Source organism: Capsicum annuum, chromosome 7 (assembly GCF_002878395.1).
Source record: "Capsicum annuum cultivar UCD-10X-F1 chromosome 7, UCD10Xv1.1, whole genome shotgun sequence".
NCBI classification, from domain to species: domain Eukaryota; kingdom Viridiplantae; phylum Streptophyta; class Magnoliopsida; order Solanales; family Solanaceae; genus Capsicum; species Capsicum annuum.
The window spans coordinates 47,437,992-47,462,261 of record NC_061117.1 but is presented as its reverse complement, the minus strand read 5'-3'; the positions used below and the strand labels follow the sequence as shown (position 1 = coordinate 47,462,261).

Here is a 24,270-nt window from a genome sequence, read left to right as displayed (position 1 = left end):
AATCTTGGTCTAAAGTACAATGCCGTATATCACTAGACAATATACCAATGAAAAGTAAAAGAATATATAGTATATACAAGGTCAAGAAATACGAATACAATATGAATGAACAAGAAAAAGAGAGATATATGGTAATACCATGTATATATATACATATAATGTATACATATGTATATATACATGTATATATATAGCATATAAGACTTACTCAAAGGTATAACCTAAGGTAGTCAACCTAACCTCTCCAGGGGATCCTAACCAAGTAGGAAACTAATACTAGCATAATAAGCCCCCCTAATCATAATTTCTAACCATGACATAACCATCCATAATATAATTTACCATAAAAAGGAAATGAATTAGAATCATACCTACAACCTCAGTTCCAGTTCATAATCAGTCTATCATGAACTAACCATAATAACAAAGATTAAGTAACCGACTATTCCAGTAAAACAATACCTAACTAGGGATCCATTAACCAAAAAGATTCAATCAACACTCAGCAAACAAAAATCATAGCTTATACTAATGCAATCCCTGTAAGGCTAATAGATATAAGCACCAAACAACATACTAGTGATGACAAGGCATATGAATAAATGAAAGCAAAGTAAATCCATAGTACCATAACTGATCCAAGTTCCATAACAAACTAAGTGTATACACCTCGTCCAGCTCAACAACTCACAAAGACAGGACCTACAGTGACCTCTCTTCTCCGGCACGGTGCCTTACGGATGAAGGGGCTCCTAAGGGATTAGAGAATATTTATATAAACTTACCTGATCCCAATTTAGGATTCCAATAATCATCATCACCAATCTAATCCATCCAGTATTAGAGAGATGTATATGTGTGTTTTTATATATATATATATGTTAAGCGCACAAACTCAAACTGTGGCTACCTCTAGGACTAAATCAGTATCGTAAAGTAGAAAGGGCCAAAATCTCACTCAATCAAAGTAAATAGTAGTTGTAAAAGAGTGGATAAACCAAAAATAAAATCAACCTTGATCTAATTTGCAAAAACTCATATTTAGTTCCAAAAGATGAAAATCATCAATTAATATAGTACGATTCTCGTTATAAAATAATTAATTTAAAAAGTGAAATCTTGGAATAAATCCCTTTTTAGAAAATAAATAAAATAATAGTTTTTGTTAGAATCATACCACTAAGTGAGCATTAGTGTACCATAATCTATCATGCCATCAGTATCCAAAAAATAAAATCATAAGCGTCTAACCAATTATAGACTAAAGTCACACCCTTTATATGGATAGAATACTCACCTGGAGTCCAACCGGCATCGTAACCATGGCCTCCGGCCCAATAGTGTATGACTATCATAATACTAATACTATAATCTAGGAAACTATGATCAAATTAACTAAGTCAAATAGTAAAACTTATACTAAATGGTCCCAAGCATAAACTATGATCACATGCCTATATTCTAAGGTGATAGTATTCTATATCCATAACAATTATTTCATCTCAAGGGTCTGGTCACACTGCTACCCCAATTTCCATAAATAGGCTATGTCATGATATTCTAATCATAAATATGAGCTATCATACCAACCTAGCATGAAATCTATACTACATATCTTCTTACAAAGAAAAGTTGACCAAAGCCTACCTCGATGCCGAACCACAAGCCTTGTGACATCCATAAATTGCTCGCCTTTGCTCCAAGATTCCAAAATGCCTCCATACTATCAAAATAATATTCTATACATCAATAAGAGTAAAATAAGACTCATATTACTATATAAAAGTCCAGATCAAAATTTCGCTTACGAATGGGCCTGTGAGGTTCAAAAACAAAATAAAAATTTAGTTAGTAATGAGATACCTTGGAGGACAAGAAACGTATGTGCAAAAGTTGAGCACAAATGGGACACAAATTAGGGACCAAATAAGCCACCGTAATCTAGTATACAAAGAACTAATTTCTAAGAATTTACAATGAAATGGAATGGAATTTGATGGGGAAAATAATGAGAAATGACCAAGGAGTGTTAGGAATAACTTACCTTATGTTTAATGGATGAATCACTTCACTTTCCGACTCTTCAAGCTCCCAAAAATAATGGAAAATAGTTGAGAAAATAATGGAAAAATTGGGTGAGAAGTGGGATTCAAAAAACCCTAGTACCGCCAAAGCAGTCACTTTTCCTCTTAAGCGGGAAAAGTCTGCTAAAGCAGTCAGGTAGTAAAATGTAGGCAGACCTAAAGAGATATCCTGGATTCTAAAAAGATGTCCTCTTAAGTGGGATTGATTGCTTAAGCAGTCATTGACCAAATAACCAAGGTCATTAATGCGACCCAGTGTCGCTAAAGCAATTATTGCTTAAATGGTTAAACAACCTCTTAAACGGTTGCACCAAAAGCCTGAGGAATCAGATTTTCTTTGTCAAAAATAGACTCTAATCGAGTGCTTGGGATTCGTTCGGAACCCCAAGCAATGAACTATCCTACCATACCAAATTTGACATTTGGAAACTCAATGGAACCGTCAAAACTTTCATTCGAGGTTGTTTGGAATAAATGCCAGGCCCACACCTATAGTTCCATTTTAATTGAATCTTTCCAATAGCCCAAAACAAATCCAGAAGACTTGGGACCTGAGCCAAGTCTCCTTCTAGCCTAAAATCAATAATTCAGAGTTGATGGTGCTATTAGAATTCTCATTCGAGGTTGTCTACTGGGATTTTTGGTTCAAGATGACTTCCTTAACAGCAAAAGCTCAAAAATAGAAAAATAAGCCTAAAACCCAAATAAACTACCCGATAACCTAACTGGCGATCCAGGCAAGTCATAAATGACCTATAGCGATCGTGGAAAAGTTCAAAATGCCATAAATATGCATAAATCAATAAAATTACCGAGAGGGTCATTACCTATGGTCATGCTTAGTCCATGAGGCCATAAAGAAGCTCATGTTATTTGAGGATTGGTTGAAAACTGCTCAAATCTGACAGAAGTCATATTTTGATGTAAGGCATAGAGACTTAGAATTTTAGGTTTATAATTGAGCCTTCATAAAAGTTTCACCAATGAAGGGGTGATGTGATTCGGTAATAAAGGGAACATTAGTCCTCGGTACATACGTCCCTATCATATTTTGAGTTGAATAAGAAATCTAGCCTATGATTTGATTTGCCTACAAAGTTGGCTGCAATTCATCCTATGTTTCACATGCCTTTGCTTAAGAACTGTATTTGAGATATGTCTCTTATTATTACTTTAGGAAATTTTCAGATTAAGGATATCATATCATATAAAGAGATTTACTTAAAATGTGAAATATCGTAGATTTTGATCCATGAAAATTTCTTGACCTATGAGCTTACTACCTAAACTACGACTGTCCCTACGAGTCATAGGGTGTCATTATAGGTCGTAGGACCCTAATTATAGCCTAATCAATGTGTATTGTACAAGTTCTTATTATGATTATGATTGGATACTAACGAGTCATAAAGACTCTACAGGAGTTGTATAGTCCCATCCATAGCCAAACTAGAGTGATGCTCAAATGTTCTATGACTATGATTTGACCAAACTAGTCATAATGTCTGAGTACGATTCATATGGTACGAATCATAACCAGACCAATGTGGGTGTCCATGGATGTTGTCCAGTCTACGAATGGAGGTAATTCGTAAGGTGACCCTACGAATCGTTAGGTTTCTCGTAACAATTGGGCGATAATTTTTCAGTATTTCATTAAGGGCACTTTAGATATTTTCCCTTTTTATTAAATGTTACCCAAAAATTTAAAACCTTATTAGCACCCCATTCCCATCCATAACATACCAAAATAACTTCTCTCTTCTCATAAATTCTCTCAAGCAAGAGCATTAGGGTTTTCTTAAGTTTGATTGTCTAGATCTTCCAAGGGAAAATTCCCTCAAAAATTGTGATCCTTTTAGGTATATTACTCTTACCCAAATCTTATATTGATAAAATCATATGTTTCAAATAGTTTAATTACATGGATTTGAATGTGGATTTTGACATGGGTTGAGGGATTTGGATTAGGTGATCCTTGAATTGTTTTCCCATGATTTTCATGAGCTGCTCATGCTTTGAATTGAATGTTTTTGAATTAATGGGGTGCATAGGTGTGGGAATTTTAATGGGGGTCGAGGTAATTCCCCATATTGTTGTTTTAACTTCGAAATTAGATTTGAACAATTGTATTCCCTCAAACCACTTTTGTAAATGGCTTTGAACTATGGAATTGTCACTTGGTTGGACTTACACACCTAGACTAATGAATTGCATAAATGGTTAAATAATGAACATGGATTTTGAAGGCCTTGTTAGTTATGTTTGATTTAATGAACAAAAGGGGTCGAGCCATTCCTCCATGTTAATGGAATTGCAATGGCATAGTTATGAGCTTGTAAGCTAAATGGTATAAATATATCATGGTGTGCCTTATTGTATGACTCCTTGGTTAATCAATGGGTTATGTGAATTTTTTTTTAATTTGGCTTGATGGGGCATCTGTAGCTAAGCCGTGAAGGTGTGGGTCTTAAATGACTTATACTGGAAACTCATATTTGCCGACGTGAGGTTTGGTCAAGATGACAGTGTGCATGGTTCACACTATTGATATATTGTATATCTAGGTTTAACGAGTGGTCGGGGCATTCCCTGTTCTTCCTTGATACCTCTGTTTCATGCAGCTAACACGCACTGGACCTTTAAGCAGGGGGGATGAAATCATATAGCCCCTGGATGCCTATTTATAATGGTTCAGCTACATAGTCTATGATAATGTTTTACTTTATGCTAAAACTTGTTCCCTACCCCAACATCTACTAAATATATGTATGCATGAATGTGAACATGTACAGTGAGCTTGAAATTGAAAATTTGACTGACTCTACTTATCTTTATCTTGAGTTACATCTTAGTGCTCCCCCACCAACCATCTTTAGACGTTGTATCAGAACATCAAGGATCGAGATCAAATAGGACTTACAGATTGTAACATATGTTAAGGGAAGAGTAGGAACTATTCTAGCCAGTAATAGTAACTATCATCCCTAAGCGCTTCAATACATCACTTTCTATATTAGGCTCTTCTCTAAACAACCAATTTCTCACCACTTCTATCTTCCTATTTAAATTTCATTTTTCCTATTGCTTTTAAGCTAGTACACACATCTTAGGCTGGAAGTATTCCCTATCAATCACATGATTCAATTTTTATCAATTTTTCTCTTTTTATCATACCACTCCCAACTACAACACATAAACTTTTCAACACTAGTAGCTATTATTTGTAGGCTTCACTTTCACTTTTTCCTCCTTAATTTCTACACTCCTTAATATTTAGTTTTTCAACTAAAGTGGTTAGGAGCTTTGGAACAAATTCTGGTAAATTGAAATAAAGGGAATAAGCTACGTATGTTGCTAGAAAGAAATAGGCTAAAGGCTCAACAAGGCTAACCAAGATCATGCAATAAAGATAGACAAAGAGGTTATGAAAAATGGATATCAAAGAAATGTCTATATCAACTACTAAACCCACATTCCTTATTTTACTTTGCACACACAACAGGCAAGTTATAGATATCAATATGCAACAAGGAATATCATAAAAGACCTTACTCATATATGGTACATGCTAAAATCAAGTCGGATCCCTATAGACTCTAAACTAAGTAATAACATGAATTCAGAATTAAGATAACATCGGTCAAGAGTCATACAATTGAGACTAGGTATCTCAAAAGTAGTTATAACTAAAATCTCAATATATATGCTTTTACAAACAAAACCAGCTCGCATTATGTAATCATACATAGCAACTAGAAAGAACATCTCACTTATTCCTAACACAAAAGGTTTAAAATTAACTCCTAAAAGTGAAATAGAGATACTGGGTTCAGAGGTCGCCCCTTGAAAAAAACTGAAAATCAAAACCAAGGGGTGGATAAAGTGTTCCCCTACTAGACTGACACCAACAAAACTAAACTAAACAAACAAAGAGAGAATCATTTTGTAAATTTTTTCAAATTTAGTCAAAACTAGAACATAACTAAAAATAAAAAACTTATATCAATACTTCACCCTAAACCATTGGAAGAGTCCCCACCCCACACTTAAAATCACACTTTGTTCCAAAAGTATAACTTTAAAACAATAGGCAAGATCTAGATATATGAAACAAGGAATATCATGATAGACCTCACTCACATATGGCATAATATAAAATCAAGTTTGATCCCTATACACTCTAAACCAAGTAATAACACAAATCTAGAATTAAGGCAACATCGCTCAAAAGTCATACAATTAAGCCTATATGTGTCAAAAGTAGCCACAACTAAAATCTCAATACACATTCTTTTACAAACAAAACCATCACGCATCATGTAATCATCATACATTGCAACTAGCAAGAACATCTCACTTATTCTTAACATAAATTTTTAAAAAAAATTTACTTCTAAAAATGAAAAAAAGGATATTGTTATAAAGGGCGTTCCTTCAGAAAAGAACAAAAAAGAAAAACACAGGGATGATGAAGTGTGTCCCTACTAGACTTACACCAATAAAACTAAACTAAACAAACAACAAGAAAATCTTTTTATAAATTTATCATAACTAGAACTTAAATAAAAATAAAAATCTTATAGCAATACTTCACCCTAAACCATCAGAAGATTCCCTACCCCACACTTAAAATTACACTTTGTCCCTAAAGTATAACTTAAAAACAAGGATACAAATACTCTCTGAGGCATCTATGCCTCTCTAGCAGCATCCTTAATCATCAAATGTATCCAATAGACCCCACATTCAGTCTTTGCTATGCTTCTTAGCTTGAGTCTCTGGTACTCAGACTTTCAGTCAACCTATTACTCAAAACAAAAACAATGGTGATACTAAGGAAAAACAAGAAAATAAAATACCTACCTTAACTTGGGTAGCCTCCTAAGAAGCACCTAATTTAGTGTTACGACATGACTCACATCAGTACTTTTCAACTGTATTTCTTTAACTCTTTCTCTTAATTAAGGGCAACTTCACACTCTTTTCTGATCTCTTGAGTACCTACTCTCCAAGTTTGCATCTTCTTCAACACTATCTTTTTCAGGCTCGTTCTCATGTTGTTGAACATTAGGCTTAATTTTTGCTTTGGATCTATCTATTAAATAGTTCAAAGAGGTCATTAGAGGATTGCACTCTACCACTGCATACTTATCTACTTCCATGGATATGATCATGCACAAATCCTTATAGTGCGAGGATGGATTGAGTGTTTTATATACCTTGAAGACTAGCTCTTTATCATTTTGTCTCATTATCAGAGTGCCCTCTCTCATATCAATAAGTGCTCCTCCTATTGTAAAGAAAGGATTCCCAGAATAATTGGTACCCTATATTTTATATCATAATTAAGTATAATAAAATTAGTAGGAGTAATGAACTTACCAACCATAATGAGAATGTCCTCAATGATTTCTTTGGGAGCCACTTTTGTTCTGTCCACTATTTGGATCATAAGAAACATGGTCTCAGCTTCCCCTGTCCAAGATTATTGAAATCAGATAGGACATCAAATTTTTTCTTTCCCCCAAGTCACTCAAAGTGTGGACCACATCACTTTCCCCAATTTTTATAGGGAGAGTGAAACCTACTAGGTCCTAAGGCTTTTTTGATATCTTGCTTATCACAACTTAATTGAACTTAATAAGTTCCACTATTTTAATATAACCCAACTTTGTCTTATTTTTCTCCATATCCTTCAAGTACTTGGCATACATGTGTCAAAGAACTTTTTAAAACATGCATCTTTCTTAGTTTTTATTTGTGTCTCCTCTACCTGCTGTAAGACTAACTCTGCCTATACCTCCAAATTTTTCTTTAGAGTTTTGTCAATCAAATCTCTACCATTCGTCAAGGTGATTATCATTACCTACTTCAGATTCTCTATGTCACTTGGCAAACCCTTTTGAGGACTTGTGTTTTAGGCCCGATATAACTTCCCCAACTGTGTTTTTAGATTTTTTTAGCTAGTTGTTGATTTTTAATCTCTGCAACCATTTGTTCTTGATTTGCCAGGATCTTTTTTAATGTCTCTTCAATATTGATGGCCAACATGTTTTGTTGATGCTGAAACTTCTATGTCTGATTATTTCCCCAAGAGGAGTTGGGTTGACTCTGCAACTTGTGGTTTTAGGCATTACAATAATTTAGATTTCCCTGTTGTTCTTTGCCCACAAAGTACACCGATTTTGGATTCTCTTCAAATAAGTCTGTAGAGTCACAACTAATAATACATGTCTGAAACCAATTCAGGGTCAGCTGAACTGCATTTACTTGTGCTTGAGGTTGGTTCACACCCAACTTACTGAACTGTGTCATCATTTGATTTTGCAAGGCTGATAATTGATCGACCAAATCTATGAAACTATCTACCTCAATCATCTCGATAGGTTTCTTCATTATATTTCTAGGAATATCTCCCTTCTATTCGAGATTACCTTGTGCAATTAATTTCATCAAAGTATACAAATCATCATAAATTTTCTCAAATCTTGACCACAAATAGCTGAATCTAACAAAAAAAATTTGGTATGGTCAAGAGCTTTAATAAAATTATGAGTTAATACCTCATTCATCTATTGATTGTACAGGTAGTTCCTGAGAAGATATTTTAACCTCTCTTATGCATGACATAAGTTCTTGCCCAGCTTTTGCTGAAAACTCAAAATCTCACTTACCAACCTTGTAGTTTTGCTAGACGGAAAGAATCAGATATGGAACTTTTTTTCCAGTTCATCCTATGTAGTGATAGAGTTTAAAGGTTCTGCCTTTAACTATTTCTTTGCTTCCCCCAGGAGTGAGAAGGGGAAGTGATGTAATGACCCAAAATCACCTCCCGGGATGTCACATGGTGCTTAGGGCTAAAAGTAGCCCCAAGCTAACCCTTTGAGCCTATCTCTTCTTGTCACGACCCGAACTGGGGCCCTGGCCGTGATGAGCATTCCCAAACTCAAAGGCCCGAAACGCCCTCTGTCAATCTGGTAATCATGCATATAATTCATATGATCAAAGTAATACGGAATAGACACAATAATACGGAAACATGGTCAACAATTTAAAATAGTTAAAGGCCTAAAAACATGCCCATCAATATTTAATAAATATCTGCAACAGTCTGCAAAATCTCTACTGAAATACTATCTGAATAACTGGGACAAGGCCCCCAGCAGACCAAAAGCCATACTGAAATAAATACCTAAATGACTAGGCCTTCCAAAGCAAAGAAGGCTCACCAACTAAACTCTGAGGCAACACTGTCTGTAGACTCTACTGAGGATCTGGACCCCTAGACTACGCCTCAGTACCTGGGAGGAAGGGGGGTCAGCACAATTGTACTGGCACGCGAAACAATCCAAAATAGAGTAATTGAACATATATATATATATAATACATGAGAGCAAATGTTCATCAAACATTATGCATAAAAAAGTTTCTGAAAAACACATGGGCACCTTCTGAAAACATGTAACATGTCTGTAAATCTCAAACTCTGATCTGTGCATTACTTCTGAGTTAGGTGGTATCCCCTATGAGTCTGATATTCCACGGGGAATATGGAATCCGCCATTGACTTAGCGGGGAAGCCCCCAACCCGAGTATTCCACAAGGGTTGGAGTTCCTGAATTTGATACTCCACACGACACTTAAGTTAGTATATAATAATATACCCGAGTCAGCAAACCACGGTTTTAGGCAATGAGTTGCTTGAACTCAATCCCTCTTTAGGGAACCACCTAACATTTCTGTATGCCCATTTTTAACCTTTTCTGTACATGCAACATTCTGAATGTCTAAAATCATAATTGTTTGAAATGTCTATTAGTCTGAGTCTGATATGGTATTGGTCTAAATTGGTATCGTCATACCAAGACTTGCAAGTCATAATTTCTGAGCCATAATACATTATGCTAAATTTTTCATTTAAAGCATAATTTAGACCACCAAAAACATGCAACTGATATAGAAGATTTCGTATTTCAAAACTCAAGTCAAAATCATGTAAAAACTTCATCAACATATGGTGGTCTAGTGCCTTTAGCAAATCCATGCACTCTTTTATTACATGCATTATGAACATTAAACATTCATGCTAGATTCCCTCTTTAGTGATTTAAAACTACCTTTAAATCATAACAAGAGTTCAATCATTTCATATAGTGTTTTTCAAGGATGCTTTGCAAAACAATTCATATGCTATGAGAAATTTGAAAAATTCATAATAAGAGGGAATTCACCGAAAATCATGCTTTCAACAAGAATTCATTCTTAAATACATGGTTTCATACATTCATATTCTCAAATCACTTTGGGAAAGGACAAAAGACCAAAACAATGATGTTAAAACATTTAATACATGAATATATATATAGATTCAAAAAACCCCATTCTAAAACATGATTTTTCTATGCCCATGAGAATTTAGGAAAACCCCGCGTACCTCTATTTCAGAAAATAATGGGTGCTATCGCATATGCTTTCCAGTGGCCATGTACGATTGGTTAGGAGACGCATACTACTTTAAAAGGCTATAACTTCTTGCTCGGGTGTCGTATTTTAGAAAAATTGGTATCGTGGGAAGTTAACTCAAAGACCTATCATTTGACACATAGTAGGCTTACTAATTCAACATATACAGAGAGTTATGGTCGATGGAAGCTGACACAAATTACAACGTCCATTAAAACTTAATTGATCGAAATAGTTTCAACTCGTCCTTGAGTTGAAGGACCTCTATGGTCTAAATTCATGCTCAAATGGATTCACATACTACATAAACATGCCAAATTGGCATAGGATTTAAGGCTCTAGGATTATTAACGCATCAGAGTCATGGTTTTTATTCTAGCCCGAAATGCGGGGTGTTACACTCATAATACTCATTCAAGAAGGAATATACAAAACACTAGCATTGTCATATAAAATGAAAGGAAATACGAAGATAATACTCGGCCTAAATGACCACAATACTAGAAATCTCAATACAGCCACAGTTTGATAACTAACCTGACAAAGCCTCTACCACTAAATGAACTCAAGAGTCATTAGGAAAGGTCCCCAACTGACTCAAATTGAACTGAAAGTAATAACATAAAAACTCGAATACTAAAATGTCTGAAGATGGTCCTCGAACCATGAGGACTCACCACTGTAGAAATGTAGACGAAGGTACTCGAGAATCACTGACAACACTGGGACTGAGCACCTAAATCTACATTATAAGACAATGTAGCACATAGACATATATGTGGATCAGCACTTGGGAATGTACTGAGTATATGGGGGTGTATGCATTTACATAAAACAATATCAATACTCGTTAATCAAATCATGCATGCAATAGGAGTGACTCACATAGCTTGAATAAGTGAAAATGTACAGCTCATAAATCATGTATGACGAAGCATGTAACACAAATCTCGTGAGTCATTATACTTTAGCTTTAGAATCTGCACACTTCTCTTATTCTCATTACACATAGGATGAAGGAAGCTTTAAACAATACTTTCAACTCATGCATATATCTCATGGAGAATAAAACTTCTTTATTGCTCAAGAACTTATAACTCTTTTGAACTTAAACACTTGAAACTCGGAATCATATGACTTTGGTTTAAAAACTGATTATCAACTCTTATTAGTAGAGAAAACTACTTTCTTCTTTGGAAAATACTCAAAAGCAATTCGTTCACTTTAGAAAATATCTCATATCAAAGCTTTAGGAAAAATATTCTATCTCAATCGAAAATACTTTAGTTTAGGGAGATTCTCTTAACCGACATAAACCATGCGAGCTACATCGAGTCCAATGTCTTGTCCTCCTAAGAAACAAACCTCAAGTTGGGGAGAGGCGTCATACTCTTGCCAAGGAGTATAACCTCAACTCAGTGATCACTTATCTCAGCCCTGGCCCCAATCATCTCGGCCGTAGGCCCAAAATCTCAAACCTACGATGGCACGTAGTTCTGGGATAAAAAACCATAGTAACTTACCCAACTCGGTGCTAAATACTGCTTCCTTTAGTTTATCTCGCTTATCTCATGAAAATCAACTTCCAAAATAATCTCATGGTTCACAAGAACCCAACAATCAAATTTGTATTCTCATGTAGTAGAGTGGATTTCAAGCCTCTATGACCATTAGGTTAAAGCATTTTTCAATAAATCTCAACATCCTTAAATCATGGGTGCTTATAGTACATGAATTTGTCTCAAAGTATCAACATACTCTTATACTACAATTCTAGAACATTGAAATTCTTAAATTCTCAAGGAGTAACAACATAGGGTATAAACCCATCTTCTATTTCTTAAGAAAAACATGCAAAATCATGCTATTTGACTTTCAATTCTTGGGGAACATCAAGATATTACGATCAATAACAACGGGTGAAAAACCCTAATTCAATATCATGTAAAATCTCACAGATTGTAGAAAATTATAGTTTAAATAAGACTTTGGGCTCAAGGGTGAAAGGATTACCCTTGTTCAAAACCCCACATACCTTCGATTATGAAATTGGATAAACAAGCTTGCTTCAAACTCTTATTATTACTCTTGAGAGAGGGTTCTTGCAATCCTGGAACTTGGTGAACTCAAATCCCAACTCAATTTGTAGAATCTATGGTGATTTCTTAGATTTGTTGGAGAAGGGTTTTAGATTTGATCTTGAAGGAGAAACCCTAGCTCTCTTGTGTTTTGGATGATGAATAAAGCTATTTCCTTCACTTGGAATATATCTGGTTGGTAAAAGAGTGGAAAAGACTGAAAAACCCTTTTAAAGACAAGTTAAAAATATTGAATGGGGGCTGCGACTGTCGAAGTGATAATCTGTCGCTAGTCTGACGGTCTGTTGGATAGTCCATCGCACATTGGTTAGAAAAAGAAAACACTGCCTTGGTGTGACGGTCGACGCGATGGTCCATCACAGTCATGAAGGTCCGTCGGATCGTCCATCGCACGTTGGCCAAGATGAGACCACACTGCCTTAGTAGCGATGGTCTCAGCAATGGTCCATCGCAGCCTTGACGGTCCGTCGTCCTGTCCGTCACACTTGGGCTAAGAAATGTAGTTAATTCCTTAGTTGCGATGGTCCATTGGATCATCCGTCACACCTGGGCGGTTTTGACAACTCTCAGTAAAACGGTCATAACTTCTCACCCGATACCATATTTGGACGAAATTGGTATTGTTGGAAAGCTAATTCAATTTTCTACACATAAGTTCTTAATCTTTAAATATTACTCGGCAATAGAAAGATTACCTTGAATGGTATTTGCCAATTCATTCTCCAATATTTGTAGTCGAGTTTATTTTTCTTGTTGAACAACTAATCGAGTGTCCTCATATTTCATAAGTTGATTTACACCTTATGAAGTGGTCAAATAAACTAGAGGAGATAGACTTCTTCAGAATGAACTCTGCCTTCGCATTAATCTGCTTCCACTTCTTGTATGCACTACTATTCTCCGGTTCATCTTCCGGAGGACATATGGTACTCCATTTTAACAACATCCCACAAATCCTCACCAACTAGATATGATTGCATACAAGTCTTCCATATCTTATAATTGGACTAATTCAACAACTCCATTCCCAGTCCATTAACGCAACCACTTAAATCCATTCTTACAACCAGTTAGATCGACACAAATTTGATCTTGAAATAAACACAAGTCAATCTACGACTTTGGCTCTGATACCATGTAGAGAATAGCAGAAGAAAGGTGTAGTTGGAGAGACCTTCTACTATCCCAAGTAATTAACTAAGAGCGGAAGATTCAACTAAAGAAGAGGAAGCTATAAAAGAGAAGAAAAAACTTTAACATGGAGAACACTACTAGAATTGATTTGGTTTTTTATTTGATTATAAATGTACAACTCTTCCCTATTTATACTAGTCTATGGATGGTTCTAGAAATTCTTCTAGATACGTCTACAAGAATATTCTAGCAAATGTTGTCTTTAAGCTGTCTAAGAATAATCTAGATATTTTTCTAAGATAATTATCCTAAATATTATGCTAGAGTATTCTAGAGACTTTACTAGAAAACTCTGCTATTAATTCACTAGACTATTCTAGAAATTTTAACTAGAAAACTATGATGATATTCATTCTTCCAAAAATTCACTTTAGATATTTTTCACAATGGCAAAAAACCTACTAGGATAGAACCCAACATGCATAGTTTTGGACCTATCTGTGAATTCCTTGGGTCACATGAATATCATACTAGGACTGCTACCATTAGTAAGAGGAGGTGTCATGATTTATTAAGGAAGGACATATCAAAGAATTCTTAAGTGGCTACGCCAAAAACAACTATGAGAGAAAGAGAGATGTCGAAGTTCTAATTTACCTGACAACATCCAATCACGTGATTAACATGATCATCTAAGGAGAAAAAGCAAATGGATTCACATTTAATTCAACCAAAAAGGCCAAGATAACGATTACAAAAGGAAAATAAAAATAGAATAAAGAAGCAATCAATGTCAACTACAATGACCTAAAGGGCATTATGCAACCCTACAATGATGGTCAGGTAATCTCTGTTAACATTTTGCTATTTTAAAGTTAAATACATATTGGTTAACCCAGGAAACTTTACCTACATTATCTGTAAGACATTTAAAGAAAAATTGAGATTTCTGGACAAGATCATCCTCGCATCAAGAATCCTACTACGATTAAACATAGCAGTGAAACAACAGAGTAGAAATTACACTCATGGTTAGTGTAGGAGGATCGGTTAAAGAAACTACTTTCTATGAATAGATTGATATATGTGATACAACACGCTCATTAAAAGACCTTGGATACTTCAAGGTCATCCTATCTACATTGAATCTCTTGATGAAATTCCCCACTTGATAAGGGAGTAGGCAAATTAAAGAGAAGCATTCGATTGATATGGAGATGTTCTCAGTAGATAAAACCTCGAGTGTAAATAAGGGGATCAAATAGAAATAATAGGAATCAAATTCATCCCCAAGAACAATGATCCATCCAAAGTTTGGTAGGTTCCAAAACAATCAAAGCAACCCCTTTCATATATCGGGGACTCAAAAAAAAGGAAAATATACCGGATTTCAAGAAACTTTATGGTAATTGTAGATTGATACGACCTGATATGCAGTGGAGAAGCTCAAGAAAGTACCCCGCTCGCCCATGAGCTGAAAAAGAAAGTATACATGGGGATCCAATTCACTCCAAAATTCAGGATTAAACTAATGTTCTTTCTTAAAAATAACTGTAACTATTATGAATATTATATTTAGATATTATAGGCATTCTATTGAAGGTTGCTACTCACAAGTTGAATGTAGACCGTGAATTCACACTAGTAAGGTAGAAGAGATACCAGATGCCAAAACTCAAGAACAAGATCATAAAAGAGTAAGTAAACAAATTGCTTAAAATCATATCCATTCGAGAATCTAATACCCTTAAATGGCTCACCAATATGGTAATGTAACACGCCGTATTATTCTAGGCTCTATTCAGCTCTTAGTTGCATGTATAAGGGGCTTAAGGCCTAAAACTTTCACAAAGTGTTGGGGACTTAGTCATTGTTAAGGCCTCTAAAATTTAAAGATTTTTAATTTGGTCTTCCCGACCCTGAGACATTAGTATTTGAGTTGATTCATGTTCGGGGATGTAAGAAATGTGTCTCAAAGAAGTTTTGGATTTTTCGAACAAGGTTTGGGACATGATTGGAACACAAAACTAGAGGGTTACCGCAATAAGGCCGCATCGTGGCAATAGTCTCGTTCTAATATTCACTGCATCGCAATGAGGGAATTCAACTAGCATGATTAGACTGTGTTGCGGTAAGCCTGTCACATTCCACTTCAAATTTAAATGGTTGGGGGGAAATTAGGTCTTTTCCCCCTTAACCCAATCGTTCATAACACGATTTAGGATATCTATTAGGGAACTAGTTGCCCTTCTTCTCTAATTCACTCTCAAGAAAACCCTTCTCTTCCCCCTAAGAACCAGAAATTCAACTCCTTTTTCCCCAAGTAATCTATAATTCAAGCCCCCAAGTTCAAGAACATTCAAGAAATCACCAATATTAGGGTTCCATTTCCAAGTTAAGAAATGTAAGGTATGTGGGACTATCCAAAACTCCATGGACATAAGTTTTAATCGATTTATCAAGTTTACATATATATAATCATGTTTACGAAAAGGGTTTTTGATATCATTTTGAACAGCATGTATCATGGATTTGTCTTGATGAAAGTATATGTTTGACTTGAACTCTTTTCATAGAATTGAACCATAACCACGTATATATATGGGTTTTCAATTTTGAAAAGTTTAATTGAGAGCAAGAATAATGAAAATCCCTCTCTCATCATGATATCTCTCGATTTCAGGTGTTGTGGGTTGTTGACATTCATAATTTTTTAAAAGGAAAACTAGAGAGTGAATTCCTTACTATTGTTAATGGATTAACATTATTTATGTTATGAATTAGGGGGTGGTTTCTAGTCGTAGACGTGCATTGTGTCAATTGAAAGATTTCATGGGTTTTAAGTAATGCAAACATGAGATAGCCACCATATGATTGTAATAATGAGAAGAGAGTGTTTTGTGTAAATCATATGATAACCTATAGAAAGACTCTCTCTCTATCTCACACATGATTTTTAAAGCTTTTGGGTGGTCATTAACATGATTTTAAATAAGAAGGGCTACAGATACTTTATGGTACGATATGGATGACTTACAAGTCGGGTTATAATGATACCCGATTATGATATTCCCTTAATAGAGTAAGAAATAAGATTTTTTCATAAGCATGAAGCATGATTTTAAAGAACAAAAAATGGGCTATAAGAGAGTTAGATGGTTCCCCAAAGAAGGCACGAGTTCAGATAACTCAACACTCGAAACTATGTTTGCCAACACAAGATTTATGATGTCCCATGATAGGGATTATACGCTGGTGACAGCATTATGTCGTATCAAATTTATTAGCACTCCATCCCCTTGTGGCAAATAGGGGATGGGGGTTTGGCCGACGAGCAAATAGCGAACCCATATAGACTGTGGGTACTACGATTTATAGCGCGTACCATTTAGCTCATAGGTAAGATAAAGAATTGATTCATGATTTCAGAAAGTGTTTCAAAGCTTCTAAGTTATGCCCATGAGTTGTCATTTACCTTATGTTAAAAGTTTTATGAAATTCTCTCACCTAAGTTGTATAGAAATATGTTATTTTGGATTGTTTCACATACCAGTACCTCTATTATTGACCCCCTATATTTCAGGTTCTGAGGCCCAGTCCTTTGGTCCCGCTAATCAGTACATCGTTGTTAGACATTTGGAATTGGTGAGCCTTCCTTATTTTGGAAGGACTTTTTCCATGCGTTTATTTCATTTAATTTATTTCATGGTCCGATCGGGGGCCTTGTCCCGATTTCAGACTGTTTATTATTCTCGGTTTAGTACAGACTTCATAGACTTGTTATAGATGGTTATGAGTTTTCTTTTGGACTTATGTCCCATAGTTGTTAAGTTGAAATAAATGAACTACTATGTTTCTAGATTACTTCCACATTATGACAAGAGATGAGTTATGCTTATGATCATAATGCTTATGATCATAAGTTAAGAGTTCTATCAATCCTTCATGGTTTGGGAAGCCCATCATGGTCTGGACCTCAGTTTAGGTCATGCCAAACTTGGTATTAGAGCACGGTTAAGGGTCCCATGGTGTCTACGAAGTCGCATCGGGTAGAGTCTTTTTAATAGGTGTGTAGCGCGCCACACTTATAAGGAGGAGGCTACTAGGCGTTTAGGAATGTCACTCTTTTCTTCATATTCTAGTTCATGTTACAGAGTCTGAATGTCACCTAACTCATGATTTCCTATATATCAGAGTTTAATCATGCCTCAACGTAGATCCAACGAGCAGAATACACATGCTGATGATGTCCCCCTACTCATGGGATACAGACCAATAATAAAGCTCATACCCCAAAATTCATTGCTACTCTAGGAGTTACTCCAGTCCCAACTATTCTACCTCGGGCTTCTCAGTCCAGTGTTAGCCATACCCAGCCTCCTCAAAAAGAAGTCTTGAATGCTGAGTTATGGAAGTCTATCCATATGATTGCTTAACTCATGTCTTCTCAGTCCTGTCAGTCTGGAAATATAAGTTCTATGACTAATTCATTTGAAACTACTCGAGCTGGTCAATTCATGAGGTTGAACCCCGTCATCTTTACTGGCAAAAAGGTTGAGGAGGACCCCCAAGGGTTTATTTATGAACTGGAGAAAATTTTTAGAGTCATGCATGTTAGTGATGTTGAAGGGGTTGAGTTGGCATCCCTACCGGTTGAAGGACGTAGCCAATCAGTGGTACAATGAGGGGGAAGATTTGAGGGGCATAAATGTTGAACCTTCTGTGTGGGGTGAATTTGTAAAGGATTTCCTGGATCATTTCTTTCCCCAGGAGCTGAGGGAAGAAAAAGTTCAAGAATTCGTGAATTTAAAACAAGGAAAGATGACTATCAAAGAATATGCATTGAAGTTCACCTAGCTATCCCATTATGCCCTAGAGTTAGTAGGCAATATGAGGGCTCGCATGAGGAAGTTTGCATTCGGTCTCTCAGATTTTAGAATGTAAGGGAGATATACTGAACAGGGATATGAATTTCTCCAAGTTATCAGTTTATATGCAACAGGTAGAAGAGGAGAAAAAGAGACAAGCAGACGTAAGGAAAAAAGAAAGGCAAGCTAAAAAGGCTAGGCCTGCAGATCAGAATATCAATCAGTAGGAAGGTCGTAATTAGGGTAAGAAATGGTCTAAGAAGAAATTTTGTAGCAATACTCAGTCCTCAGCTATTGTACCTACGCCTAAGCCTTTGGGTGAGCAGTGGTTCCAGTCAGTAGATAGGCCTAGAGTTTAGGGTACTCAATCTTAGGGGAGCATGACCCAACCATTTAGTAGTTGCCTCTTTATGGTACTTGTGAGAGAAACCATCCAAGAAGATACCAGTGTAGAAGCAATGTGTGCTATAAGTGTAGCTAGGTAGGCCATATTCAGAGATACTGTTCCTGAGCCATTGGGAATACTAGAGGTACTAGTTCTCAAACAAATCCCATAACCCCTCCACCTAAGGGTACTGTTTCTTCTACTGGGGTGGTCCTAATCGGTTATATGCTTTATCTAACTACCATGATGCAGAGGCTTCGCCAGATGTTGTTATATGTATATTACATATTTTCTCCCGTGATGAGCATATGTTACTTGATCTCGAGTCTACCTTGTCTTATGTGACCCCTTACATGGCAGTTAGTTTTGGTTTTGATCCCAAAAATATTCTAAAACCCTTTTCTATTTCCACTCCTGTTGGTGATTCTATTATGTCCAGGAGAGTTCGTAGAAATTGTGCGGTGTCTATTTTTCATTGTGATAATGTGGCTGATCTTGTAGAACTTGACATGATTGATTTTGATGCTACACTGGGAATAGATTAAATCCATTCATGTTATGCTACATTAGATAGTAGAATCATAAAGGTAACTTTCTTTTCCTAATGAGCCAGTGATAGAGTAAGAGGCATATTATCTAGAACCTAGGGGAAATTCATATCTCATCTTAGGGCCCGTAAGCTTATATCAAAGGGTTGTTTGTATTATCTTGTTCGGGTTAAAAGTTCTAGTAGTGAAAGTCATTCCCTCTATTTTGTTCCTGTATATGATGAATTCCTGGAAGTTTTTTTTGATGACCTTCTCAGGATACAACCAGATAGGAAGATAGATTTTGGCATTGACCTATTGCTGGATACCCGACCAATTTCTATTCTGCCATACAGAATGGCTCCTGCGGAATTGAAAGAATAGCTAAAATACATTCTTGAAAAAGGCTTTATTCATCCTAGGTTCTCTCTCTGGGGTGCGCCAGTACTTTTCATGTGAAATAAAGACGTTCCCTCCGTATATGTATAGATTACCATCAGTTGAACAAAGTAATAGTTAAACATAAGTACCCTCTTCCCAGAATTGATGATCTCTTCAACCAACTCCAAGGTGCCAAATATTTTTCCAAAATAGACCTTCGTTCAAGGTACCATAGTTGAAGGTTGAAAGGCTGACATTCCCAAAACTACTTTTTGAACCTAGTATGGTCACTATGGATTCTTAGTTAGGCCCTTCGTACTGACTAATGCCCCTACAGTATTTATGGACCTTATGACTAAGGTGTTTTGTCGATTTCTAAATCTGTTTGTCATAGTCTCCATCGATGACATCTTGATTTAAACTAAGAGTGAGGAGGACCATGCCAATCACCTCCGAATCGTCCCTCAGACTCTTAAGGATCATGAGTTGTATGCAAAGTTTACCAATTGTGAATTCTAGCTTAGTGTTATCTCTTTTCTAGGGCATATTGTATCTAGTGAGGGAATTAAGGTTGATCCCCAAAAGGTTAAGTCAGTGAGAAAATGGCCCAGACCCAGGACTCTGATCGACATTCGAAGCTTCTTGGTTTTGGCAGGGTATTACAAAAGGTTTGTAGAGTGTTTTTCATCCATATCTTCTCCACTTACTAAGTTAACTCATAAAAAGGTGAAGTTATTGTGGTCTGACTTTTGTGAGAATTGCTTTGAGAAACCGAAAGACAAGTTAACCACTGCACCAGTTTTGACCCATCCTGATGGTACAGAGGGCTTTGTTGTGTGTTGTGATGCATCCTGGGTGAGACTCGAGTTTGTACTTATGGAGTGTGGTAAGGTGGTGGCTTATGCATCCAGGCAGTTAAAGGTGCATCAGAAAAACTATCCCGCCCATGATCTAGAGTTAGTGACTATGGTATTCGCACTAAGGATTTGGCATCATTATCTTTATGGGGTGCATGTAGATATATTTACTGATCACAAAAGTTTGTAGTATGTTTTCATACAGAAAGAACTAGATCTCAGGTAGGGGCGGTCATTGAAATTGTTGAAGGATTATGAGATAAGCCTGCACTATTACCCAGGAAAGGCCAATGTGGTAGCGGACACCCTTAGTAGGTTTTCCATGGGAAATATTTCAAATGTGGATGAAGAAAAGAGAAATATGGTGAAGGATATTCATCAGTTTGCTAATCTAGGAGTTCGAATCCTGGACTTCAAAGATGGAGGAGTATTCATACAGGAGGTAGCTAAATCCTCCCTATGTGTAGACCTAGGACCCCATTTTGATGCAGGTTAAGGAAGATGTTGGTCTACAAAAGTGTAATGGCTTTTGAAATTAAAGGTGATGGGATTTTGAGGTATCAAGTTAGGCTATGTATGCAAAATGTGGATGGGTTGCGAGAAAGAATTCTTGATGAAGCTCACACTTCCAGGTATGTTGTTCACTCCGGATCTACTAAAATGTATCATGATCTTAAGGCGATTTACTGATGGAATAATATGAAAAGTGATATTGCTAACTTTATGGCTAAGTGTTTGAATTGTCAACTAGTTAAGATGGAACATTTGAGACCAGGTGGTACTTCCCAAGAGATAGACTTTTCGATGTGGAAATGCGAGATGATCAACATGGATTTTATTACAAGACTTTCGAGTTCCCAAAACCAATACGACTCCATTTGGGTGATTGTGGATAGGATGACAAAGTCTATCCATTTTTTTCCAATGTGGACTACTTATTCGGGAGATAATAATACAAAGTTGTACATTTAGGAAATAGTTTATTTGCATAGGGGTCTAGTGTCTATCATATCTTATCGAGGCACACAATTCTTTTCTCAGTTTTGGTGGTTTTTTCAAAGGGGTTTAGGTAGCCAAGTAAACCTTAGTATTGCCTTTCACCCTCAAACAAATGGTCAATCAGAGTGCTCTATTCAGACCTTAGAAGATATGTTGAAGGCTTGTGTGATTGGCTTTCAGGGTAGTTGGGTGGATCACTAGTCGTTAGTTGAATTTGCCTATAACAATAGCTACCACTCTAGCATCCAGATGGCTTCTTTTGAGGCTCTTTATGGGAGGAGATATAGATTGTTGATAGGGTGGTATGAAGTAGGTGAAACTCATTTGTTTGGGCCTGACCTTGTTAATCAGGCGATGGAGAAGGTGAAAGTCATTAGAGAATAACATAAGACAGCTTAGAGTAATCAGAAGTCCTATGCCAACATTAGAAGAAAGGAGTTGTAGTTTGAGATTGACGATTGGGTGTTTCTAAAGGTCTCCCCTATGAAGGGAATCATGAGATTCGAGAAGAAAGGAAAGCTTAGTCCTCGCTACATGGGCCCTTATCATATTATGAGAAGTATTGGTGGAGTTGCTTATGAGTTAAATTTGCCCGTGAGTCTAGCTTCTGTTCATCTTGTATTTCATGTATCGATGTTAAAGAAAAGTATTGGGGATTATTCTCTTGTGTTTCCTATGGAAGAGATTAATGTAAAAGACTTATTGTCATATCAGAAGAACCCATTTTTTTCTTGGATCACCAAGTTTGAAAGTTGAGGAGTAAGGAGATAGCTTCAGTTAAAGTGTTGTGGAAAAATCATAAAGTTGAGGAAGCTACTTGGGAGTCAGAGAATGACATGCGTGCAAGATATCCAACTCTCTTTGTATCTGCAGATGATGATATGGAAGGTATCATATCCTACTCATTTTAATTCTTATAGCTCTTAAAAATCATGTTTAATGTGCTTAGGAACTTCATTCGGGGATGAATAACCCCAAGGGGGGATAATGTAATACCCCATGTTATTCTAGGATCTATTCAGCTCTTATTTGCATGCATAAAGGGCTTAAGGCCTGAAAATTTCACTAAATGTTGGGGACTTAGTCATTTTTAAGTCCTTTAAACTTTGAGGATTTTTAATTTGGTCTTTCGAACCCCGAGACATCATTTTTTGAGTTAATTCGAGTTCAGGGATATAAGAAGTGTGTATCGAAGAAGTTTTGGATTATTTAGACAAGGTTTGGGGCATGACTGGATCACAAAACCAAAGGTTTACCGCGACAAGGCCGCGTCACGACAATAGTCCCGTTCTCATGTTCACTGCTTCACGGTGAGGGAATTCAACTACCGCGATTAGACTATAATGCAGTAAGCCTGTCACGTACAGTTTCAAATATAAATGCCTAAGGGGCAATTAGGTCTTTTTCCCTCAACCCAATCGTTCATAACACTATTTGGGACGTCTATTAAGGCCTTACTTGCCCTTCTTCTCTAAATCACTCTCAATAAAACCCTCCCCTTCCCCCAAGAATCAGAAATTCAACTCCTTTTTCCCCAAGTAATCTAGAATTCAAGCCCCTCAAGTTCAAGAACCTTCAAGAAAGCACAAAGACTAGGGATCCATTCTCAAGTTAAGAAACTTAAGGTATGTGGGACTATCCTAAACTCCATAGGCATAAGTTTTAATCTATTTATCGAGTTTTAAGATATATAATCATGTTTACGAAAAGGGTTTTTGATATCGTTTTGAATAGCATGTATCATGGATTTGCTTTGATGAAAGTATATCTTTGTCTTGAACTCTTTTCATAGAATTGAACCATAACCATGTATATATATGTGTTTTCATTTTTGAAAATTTTAATTAAGAGCATGAATAATGAAACTTCCTCTCTTATCAGGATATCTCTCGAGTTCAAGTGTTGTGGGTTGTTCACATGCAATATTTTTTTAAAAGGAAAATGAGAGAGTGAATTCCTTACTATTGTTCATCGATTAATATTTTTTATGTTATGAATGAGAGGGTGTAATCTTGTCATAGACGTGCATTGTGTCAATTGAAAGATTTGATGGGTTTTAAGTAATGCAAATATGATATGGCCACCATATGATTGTAATATTGAGAAGAGAGTGTTTTGTGTAAACTCATATGATAACCTATAGAAAGACTCTCTCTCCCGCGAAGTTTAAAGCTTTTGAGTGGTCATTAAGATGATATTAAATAAGACGGGCTACAGATACTTTATGGTACGATATGAATGACTTATAAGTTAGGGTATGACGATACCCGATTATGATATGCCCTTAACAGAGTAAGAAATAAGATTTTTCCATAAGAGAGTTAGATGGTTATCCAAAGAAGGCGTGAGTTCAGATAACTCAACGCCCGAAACCGTGTTTGCCAACATGAGATTTATGATGTCCCATGATAGGTATTATTGGGCTACAAGATAGTTAGATGGTTACCCAAATAAGGCGTGAGTTCAGATA

At 36.2% G+C, this 24,270-nt stretch overlaps 1 protein-coding gene across 5 annotated transcripts in view; it reads right to left on the bottom strand.

Annotated features, from left to right (window-relative positions):
* LOC107850160 (probable inactive purple acid phosphatase 28) overlaps positions 1-24,270 on the bottom strand; it is a 75,923-nt gene that overhangs the window by 906 nt on the left and 50,747 nt on the right. For 4 of the 5 annotated variants that reach the window (XR_001668492.2, XR_001668497.2, XR_007042731.1 and 1 more), the window contains exon 5: positions 1,648-1,723. The gene's annotated coding sequence lies outside the window, so the exon portion shown is untranslated. Of the gene's footprint in view, positions 1-1,647; positions 1,724-15,238; positions 15,258-24,270 lie in introns of those variants that run through there. The other variant, XM_047393533.1, reaches the window with a different exon arrangement.